This window comes from Larus michahellis, chromosome 2 (assembly GCF_964199755.1).
Source record: "Larus michahellis chromosome 2, bLarMic1.1, whole genome shotgun sequence".
NCBI lineage: Eukaryota > Metazoa > Chordata > Aves > Charadriiformes > Laridae > Larus > Larus michahellis.
The window spans coordinates 160,546,650-160,556,417 of NC_133897.1; positions in this window are offsets into that span (position 1 = coordinate 160,546,650).

Below are 9,768 nucleotides of genomic sequence, written 5' to 3' on the forward strand. Positions count from 1 at the left end.
GCAGATATCAGAAAAAAATCAATTACACAACATTTGGGTTTGTCTGCATGAGAAGTTAGGCAGAAGTTAGGCATATATTCCCATCAAAGTGTCTAGGCTAGGAGTCTACTCGTCCTACAGAGAAAATTTCTGGAAATTCCATTGTCTTTCCATTTACTATGAGGGAACCTAGTCTCATCACTTAAATTTAGGTGAGATAAATGGCACTTGTTTGCTTTAGAAAGACCCATGATTTGCTCTGAAGCTGGACATGGGACAGGCATTGATGCTGACTGATGCTGACCCTTTTAAGAAAGTGACATTGTGACTACATTTTATTTTTTAGATACCTTTTTCTCTGCCTTCCTTATAAAAAAAGTTAATTCCCAGTAATTTATGAAGTGAGTTCAGTAACTACTCTCTGCTCTCCAAGCAATGTGTCTCAGACATAGCCTGTATTCAGCTCTCTGGATGACATTTTGCTTGGACTAACAAGGATGACATCAATTCACAGATTACATGTCACAGATTACAGTCACTTTTCCCAAGTAACCCAGTCTTCAGGTTTAAGATCCCCAGGGTTGGAGCCAGCACTTCCTGGACCATTACTTTTATGTGCTTTGGCACTCTACTGACACATTTGGTATCAAATCTATCTCAGCACATACAACACCTTGTCTTGATCCCAGACTCACCACTGCCTCTAAAGAGCATGAGTTTCATCCCAGAAACAGCAAAAAAATACCAAAGAAAATAAATGAACAAAACAAGGTCTTTCTGCCAATGAAACATAAAATACTACAACTAGGAAAAAGCAGAGCAAGCTCATAATCAGAAGACAGTTGTATTTATACCAGAAATATGGACTTAGAGGGCAAATAAATGCAAAGCCACGTTTTCAGAAGCAGTCTGTTAAACTGTTGACACAATTTTCATTCCATGCAAACCCTTCTGCTTCTCAGTAATTTTGCAAATGCAGTTTCCGGGACTAAATTTTGACCAAAAGTAAACTGGGAAAACTTTCCAGTGGGAACCACATATTTGTCAGACAGCCATGTTATGGGTACCACAGTGCTCTCTACTATCACCACTGCAGGCAGGAATTTTGCTGCCTGACAGCCCACAACTTCCCACTTTGAAACAGGAAGCAGAGGGAGTGAGGACCATGACCAAGTAAATCTATCCATCCTGTGAGGATTAGAGCAAGGCCACGTTGTCTGAGTGTGAAAACAACACCAGAATCAGGCTGGAGCAGCTGTAAGGCAAAGGGCTGAGTCCCCATCCTGCTGTCAGCTCTGCATGAGTACCTTCCTGAGCAATGCCTGGAGCTCTGCAAACAGCACCACCTTGCACAGACCTGAAAGGTCCCTACAGAATGATGGTGGCAGAAGCAGGGCCTCCAGCAGCACTACTGATTGGGCAGACAGGGCAGGAGAAGGAGAGAGTGTCCTATAGGAGAAAGAAAAGTCATCAATCCTCTTCTTCCTAGGCCATATTAAGGCTTAAATTAATCACTTGATGGGCAATGCGGGGACTGAGGAACTAGAACTGACACACCAGATAGTCACAGTGATACCTATCATTAGGGAGTTGTTTGTTTGAAGCATGGCGGAGAAAAATGGATTTGTCACCAAGTCATGGATGGGAAGGACTACATGTGAAGACCAGAGGAGGGAGACTAGCTGGCGTTACCTCTGTTGGATTGTGCAACTTTTGAGATATGACAGCAAACACGGGCCAAGAAGGCAGAGCCCCATCAACCTAGTAGAAGAGTTGAATTCTCTTCCTCAGGCTGGACTCTGTTTCTCTAAACTGGACAGAGTAAAGCTGCTGTCCTCAATTAAACTCTAAGTAAATCTGGGAAAGAGAATGAAGATTCTCTTCTTTTTCATCCAGAGGAGGGCAATAAAGCTGCTGAAAGGGCTGGAAGGAACGTCCTATGAGGAGTGGTCAAGGACTCTGGGTATGTCTAGTTTGGAGAAAGGAGGCTGAGGGGCAACCTCATTGCTCTCTGCAGTTTCCTGAGGAGGGGAAGTGGAGAGGGAGGTGCTGAGCTCTGCTCCCTGGTCTCCAGTGATAGGACAGGTGGGACAGGTTTAAAGCTGTGTCACGGGAGGTTCAGACTTGATATTAGGAAATATTTATTTACCGAGAGAGTGGTCGAACACTGGAACAGGCTTCTTAGAGAGGCGGTCAATGCCCCAGGCCTGTCAGTGTTTAAGGGGCATTTAGACAATGCCCTTAATAACATGCTTTATATTTTGGTCAGACTTGAAGTGGTCAGGCAGTTGGACTAGATGATCATCGCAGGTCCCTTCCAATGGATCTATTCTATTCTAGTCTAGTCTAGTCTATTCTTGTCCCACATATGTGGGGTTCGAAACACACACACTTAGCACCAGTTAGTGGCACATGAGTGGATTTATATGCAGTGTAGGTGCTGCAAGAATTCATATTAGACCTTGTTTCAACGATTTCAACACCTATGCATGGAGATGCAGTTGGATTCTTGACTACATAGCCTTTCCTGTCTTGAAATGCCAAAATGAAGGAGACCAATAAAAACTACACAAGTTCATAAGGATTTAGTGGAAGAAGGATTAGCACCTGTTTGCAAATCCTGTTTTCAGACCACAACTCTTTCTCCTGATTGATTTTCTCAAGTTCATTGATGTATTTGCTGCTGCCATGTGAAAGGCTATATTTAGACCCACAAGTCATGCTTCACTCCAAAATTCTTTACAATGGAATTCACAATGAGTTTCTTGAGTAAGGTCTAAACTGGCATTTTTTATGGTCCTCCGTATTTCTATATTACACTATCAGAATATCCAAGGGTAAACTGTCAAGGTCCGAATCCCCTGACAGAGCGCAGTAATAAATTTAGTGGAGCCACTGTAATTGCTTCTCCCCAAAATGCCAATGAATATGATGAATATGGTAAAGCTTCTCATCGGCCTCTTACCATTTCCCAAAAAGATACATCATATGCAGATATTAATTTGTTAATTGTCATATGGTCAAAGGCATGCAAATGATGTACAAAGTAGTTCTACTAAAGGCTATTGACATGCAAATGATATGTTCTTTCAAGTCTAAAGAGAATAAGAGAACATTCAGCTCTTTCCAGCTCCAGTGTAGAATAAGAGTTCATTACCTTTGAAAAAAATTTTAAAAGCAATTTGGAGATGAGTTTCTAAAGGTAAAAGTAAAAATTTGCCCTGCTAGCTGTTGGAGATCTTTTCTGCTGGAATGACCTTCCAATTGAAAATGACATTTTTGAAAAACATTTTACATAGATTGCCAAGGAATTGAAGATGGCAGGTGTCTTGTCTGGCACCTGCCTGCAAAGGTCTCAGCTATTTACTGTCAGGAAGCGACATGGGCAAAAGTGCTTGAAGGGTTTTTGCGCTTTGGCGTCTCAACATGTTCTGCCTCCTCCTCAACTCCAGTCCAGAAGCAGGGAGGACTCTAGCTCTTTCATCTGCTTTCTCCGCAAGTGGCAGCATCTTTTTTCGTCCTATCTGCCTGCATGGGAAAAAACTCTTGCACGCTTAACTTATCTAAGTTGACCAAAGCTGGATGGGAAATAAGAAGTGTCCATTTTGTGCCTTTGAAATTCCTTACCAGCTTCTTTCCTCAGCATAATCAGAAATGCCACTATATTCTACTTGCTGTTTGTGTATTTCCACACAGGCAAACCAAGCTTTTAGGTAGGAGCTGATGATCTCGTATGTTCAAGTTTAAACTCCTCCAAGGGAATGACAAAAGGTAGGGTCTCAGCACTTATTGAAAAAGTGAAAAATCACTGCACTCTGAAGGCATCTCAGATTAGATACTAAAAATGGAAGCAACTGAAATCACTAGTCGCTTGAAAGTCTTACTGTCAATATTTCAACTCAAATAGAAATATTTTTAGTGAGCTTGTGGAAAAGGATGTTCTAGTTGATACAATGTACCCAGTTTTTCAAAAAGCTTTTGACAAGGTTGAGAGACTAGGAAGGGAACTAAGCTGTCGCAGCGTAAGAAGGAAGGTCACCTCAAAGATTAAGAATTTCTTAAAGACGGGGAACAGTAAGAATAAATGGTCAGTTTTCACAATGGAAGAGGATTATCTGTGGATCCCCAGAGAGACCTGTGCTCAAAGTGGAGCTGCTCAACATCTTCTCAAACAGTCCAGAAAAAAAGATGAATAATGAGATGGTAGCATTCACTGAAATAAATTTTGGGGTGATAAAATGACTTGCAGTAATCATATCACAAACTGCCCGAGTGAAAAAAATTCTGAAAATCCCAAGTGGTCAGATGATTGAATGAAAAAATAGTTCAAAGTCTCTAAATACAAAGGGGAAAATAACTCTACCTAAACCAGCTTCATCTGTCAGTACATAGCGGTAGGTTTTTGTATAGCTATTGAAACTCAGGAAATAAAATGTTTGCACCATGTAGATAGTTTTACAAATACATGGGCTCAGTGCTTGACAGTATTCAAAAGATAAGAGACCATTAAGAATCTGCAGGAAAGTGAGAGATAACATGTTGCTACGTAAAGCCATAGAGCACTCACTTATATATTGTCCTGTTCATTCCTGGGTGTCATAGAAGTAGAAAAGATTCTGAGAAAGGTGACAGGAAGAATCAAAGGAACTAGGAATCCACAAGGAAATGTTGATAGGCTTAAAACAAACAAAGGCAAATATTTACAAGATGCATAATTAAAGCATGAAGCTTGTAGCTACAGGATACAGAACGGAGGTTTATAAGCGTAGTTAGTGTGAAACAATGACTACACAGATTCACAAAGGAGTGTTCATAGAATCATAGAATGGTTTAGGTTGGAAGGGACCTTAAAGATCACCTAGTACCCCCCTGCCGTGGGCAGACACCTCCCACTAGACCAGGTTGCTTAAAGCCCCATCCAGCCTGGCCTTGAACACTTCCAGGGATGGGGCATCCACAACTCTGGGGAAACTCTTCCAGTTTCTCACCACCCTCAGAGTAAAGAATTTATTCCTAATATCTAACCTAAATCTCCCCTCTTTCAGTTTAACCATTACCCCTCATCCTGTCACTACACTCCCTGATAAAGGTCCCTCCCCAACTTCTGTCCTTCTTATGTTGGGGGCCCCAGAGCTGGACTCAAGACTCCAGGTGGGGTCTCACCAGAGCAGAACAGAGGGGCAGAATCACTTCCCTCAACTTGCTGGCCATGCTTCTTTTGATGCAGCCCAGGATGGGGTTGGCTTTCTGGGCTGCGAACACACATTGACGGCTCATGTTGAGCTTCTCATCCATCAACACCTCCAAGTCCTTCTCCTCAGGGCTACTCTCAATCCGTTCTCTGCCCAGCCTGTGTTTGTGCTTGGTATTGCCCCGACCCATGTGCAGGACCTTGCACTTGGCTTTATTGAACTTCATGAGTTTCACACGAACGCACCTCTTAAGCCTGTCCAACTCCCTCTGGATGGCATCCCTTCCCTCCAGCATGTCAACCACACCACACAGCTTGATGTCATCAGCAAACTTGCTGAGGGTGCATTCAATCCCACTGTCCATGTCACTGACAAAGATTTTTAACAGCACCAGTCGCAATACCAACCCCTGAGGAACGCTACTTGCCACTGGTCGCCACTTGGACATTGAGCTGTTGACCGCAACTCTTTGAGTGCAGCCATCCAGCCAATTCTTTATCCACCAAGTGGCCCATCTGTCAAATCTATGTCTCTTCAACTTAGAGACAAGGACAGCATCAAATGCTTCGCACAAGTCCAGGTAGATGATGTCAGTTGCTCTCCCCTTATCCACCAATGCTGTAACCCCATCGCAGAAGGCCACCAAATTTGTCAGGCATGATTTGCCCTTAGTGAAGCCATGTTGGCTGTCACCAATCACCTCCTTATTTTCCATGTGCCTTAGCATCTGCTCCATGATCTTGCTGGGCACAGCAGTGAGAGTGACTGGCCTGTAGTTCCCCGTCTCTTCCTTTTTTCCCTTTTTAAAAATGGGGGTTATGTTTCACCATTTCCAGTTAGTGGGAACTTCACCAGACTGCCACGACTTCTCAAATATGCTGGATAGTGGCGTAGCAACTTCATCCACCAGTTCCCTCAGGACCACAGATGCATCTTATCAGGTCCCATGGACTTGTGCAGCTTCAGGTTCCTCAGATGGTCTCGAGCCTGATATTGTCCTACAGCGGGCAGTTCTTCATTCTCCCAGTCCCTGCCTTTGCCATCAAAGATAATTACATGTTAGCCACTAGGTCAGGATATCCTACAGCTGCTGACTGTCTGAGATTGTATCAGGGGAGGATCACTGTTTTCAAGATTTCTTATACAGAAACAGGGTCAATACGTCCCAGCAGGCTATGTAAAAACTGAATTTTGCCTCCCCCAGACTGAGGGGGAAGGGACTGGGCTAGGCTGGAGTGTGCAAGAGAATCTCACTCTCAGTCCTGCCTCCCCTAGAAGGTTAGCAGGCACAGAGGGGCAGTCACACACAGCCCTCCGGAGCAGTTGGCATGTTGCCACTCAACACATTTTGCCAGCCTAAAAATGTCATGCTTGGTGTTGAGCCACATCTTCGGCTAAATGGACTCTGATTTGGCTTCATCTGGCCTTCCTTACACCTACTGCTGTGGGCAACAGCATAATAAATTTATCAGTGTATTCATGCCTCTTGTCCTCAAGTGACAGGCTTCTGAATTATATCCTCAGCTCTGTCACTGTTGGATCAAGTGTCTGAGGTATATTACTTTATGAAATATTCTTTGTGTTCTCACCCATAAGATGAGGATATCTTTCCCACTTTTCACTCTTGGTTCATTAATAATTTCAATGTCAATGAAGCTGAGCTATGTGTGGGAAGCTTCCAGGCCTCCTCAGGAAGCTGACAGAGACTAGATAAAACAGTAAAGCTCAGACCTTTTGGGGAATCAGCAGGCTCTGACGTATGAGGTCCTGGAGCAAAGGATCTGTGGATCTGACTGGGGGGGTTTCTTATTGCAAAGGCATTTTACTAAGTGACTCTGATCTTGACTATAAGCCATGCTATATGCAGAATTTAAGAGTTTACTTTGCACATTGGGCTGTTTACTCAAATTCCTTTGGCAAAAGCAAATGGCAAGTTCCTATGGACATAAAACAAGAACGGTAAAATCAGCATGGAAGATACAAAACAGCACCACATTCATAAGCAGCAGTAGGCTGGAAATGCACTGGTGGAGTTCTGTTTTAGTTCAGAACTGGATGATAATTTTGACGTGGGTTTCCTGCTTGTCTCCATTTGCTGTGCTCTTGTTTGCAATGTCAGGCAATAGATTCCCAGAACCACCTGAAAAGTCCCATTGTCATGCCTCAATTTACCCAAGGAAGTTTAGAAGCAGTGAGACCATTTTGCAGCGCAGGCAGTGGGGACATTTATACTTGTCTTCACACACAGGTGTTCGTTCCTTGGATAGCCTGAACAATATTTTAGAACCTCTTTCCCTATTGGAGGAAGGCTCCAGGTCTAAGAATGCCATGCAAAGTCTTTACAGCCAAGGAGGGAAATTTATAATCTCAGTCTGTCTGACCAAAATACACATTTTTTACCTGATTCAAGGGCCTAGTGATAAATTTAAGGTCTGATATCTCAAGATCTAGCAGGTGCTGAAACTAATTCAGTACCTCTTATACTAGGCAGACTTCTCTGTGTCTAGCTACATGTAATAATTTGCTTTAATCTTGTGATTCAGATGATTATTACATCCAGTTTATTCTCAATAATGAAGTCTCTTCTACTTCAGACCCAAGCTGATTTAAATAGTCATATTTGCCAGCTGTCCTTGTAGTGTCCTACACTGAATCCTGAAGTAATACAATGGGAAAGAAAAAAGAGGGATTTTGTCTATCGAAAGAACATGAACTAGATCTAAGATTTTCAGTGATGAGATATCAGGCTTGAATTGACCCAGGGAAATTCACATGACTGAATAACTGTGACTTCCATGCCAAAGATTTCTCTACTACTTAGGAGCAAATGTTAAAGTAATCCCTTTGGAACAAGCTTTAAAAAGCTTCCGTTAGTCATTAAACCCTTTCAATGCCTCATTAATTCTAGCAGTATAATCTGGTTTTGATTAACCAGGTTGTTAAGCATCCACTGTCAAACACTGATAAAGACGGAGAATTTGCTTTACAGATCGCAGGCATGTAATTATGTGTCTCATCACAGCTGATAAAGTGTGAGAAATTACCTCAGCCCCATAGAAATCACCCCAGCACGGTTAGCACAAAGTAATCTGACTACATAGAATCATAGAATGGTTCAGGTTGGAAGGGACCTTAATGATCATGTAGTTTCAATGCCCCTGCCACGGGCAGGGACACCTCCCCCTAGACCAGGTTGCTCAAAGCCCCATCCAGCCTGGCCTTGAACACTTCCAGGGATGGGGCATCCACAGCTTCCCAGGGCAACATCTTCCAGGTTCTCACCACCCTCAGAGTAAAGAATTTATTCCTAATATCTAACCTAAATCTCCGCTTTGGGATTGCCATGACCCAGGTGCAGGACCTTGCAATTGGCCTGGTTGAACTTCATTAGCTTCACACGGGCCCACCTCTCAAACCTGTTGAGGTCCCTCTGGATGGCATTGAATGGGATTACCCGGCCAAATAGGTTTCAGAACACAAAAGGTGAGATGCAGGGAGTTGTCATTCAACTCAGCTCCGTCTCACCTAGGCAGATGCTTATTGATCCCTATCTATGCAGAGATAACTTGGGGGGAGCTGTGGAAATGGCTCAGCCCGGGGTGATCTCAACACAGCATTACAATAAGAATCGAAACCGAACGGTGCCTTTAACAAACAAAATGCCCTGAGTCACATCCCACCACTATTCAGTGAGTGTGAGACCAGACATCACAAAATAAACATTGCTACCTAAGGGGCCATCAAACCACCAGAGATAACCATCCCAGCTAGTGCAATCCATTCAGGCACAATCCTGCCCAGTCATTGAAACTGGATATTTAAGTCCAAAGTTTTGGGGAACAAAATGAGGAGTCTTCCAAAGATACAGCTGGCCTGTAGGAGATTCTTCCCCCCTTGCCCAGGACGCTGTGCAAGGTCACTTCCTGGGATTGAGTGGCCTTACCTGAGAGAGAGGGTAAGTGATTTGATCACATACGTATGATGTCTAGCATGCTCTAAGATCGTGTTTTGTGCACTCGTTTAAGGTATTCATGTCTAGCGTGATGGTGGTTTGTGTTGTTACTTTTAGGGATCACTTGTTAGGTGGTAATAGTGTATTCTGTTAATTGTTTTTGGTTTTTTCCTTAAATTGCAATAGTGCATTCTTCCATTGTATCCATAAAAACTTGCAATAGTGGCATATCAGACCTGTGAGTGGAGTCCAAATAAATTGTTAATTTAAACCTCTCAGTGAGGTCTTTTTCTCTCCGCCACAGGCATCCCTTCCCTCCAGCACGTCGACTGTGCCACAGAGCTTCACATCTATAAGGTACACGTTAACATGTCTCAGGAGCCTCTGATACCTCACTACCACTTTGAGAATGTTCAGACCGAATCTCAAGATTCATGGGAAGGAAACTGAAGAAGTTTAATTGATTGATCTAAAAGATCTATAGACTTGTACTGGAGACACACTTGGAAAAGTTTTAAGAATGCTTGACAGTGACTGAATTTCCTGCAAGAATTGCCAAATTGAGCTAAACTGTAAGCATAACTTTAAATAGACATATATTTTTATCTAGAAAAATGAAAAATCATTTTAGTGAGATTAATATAG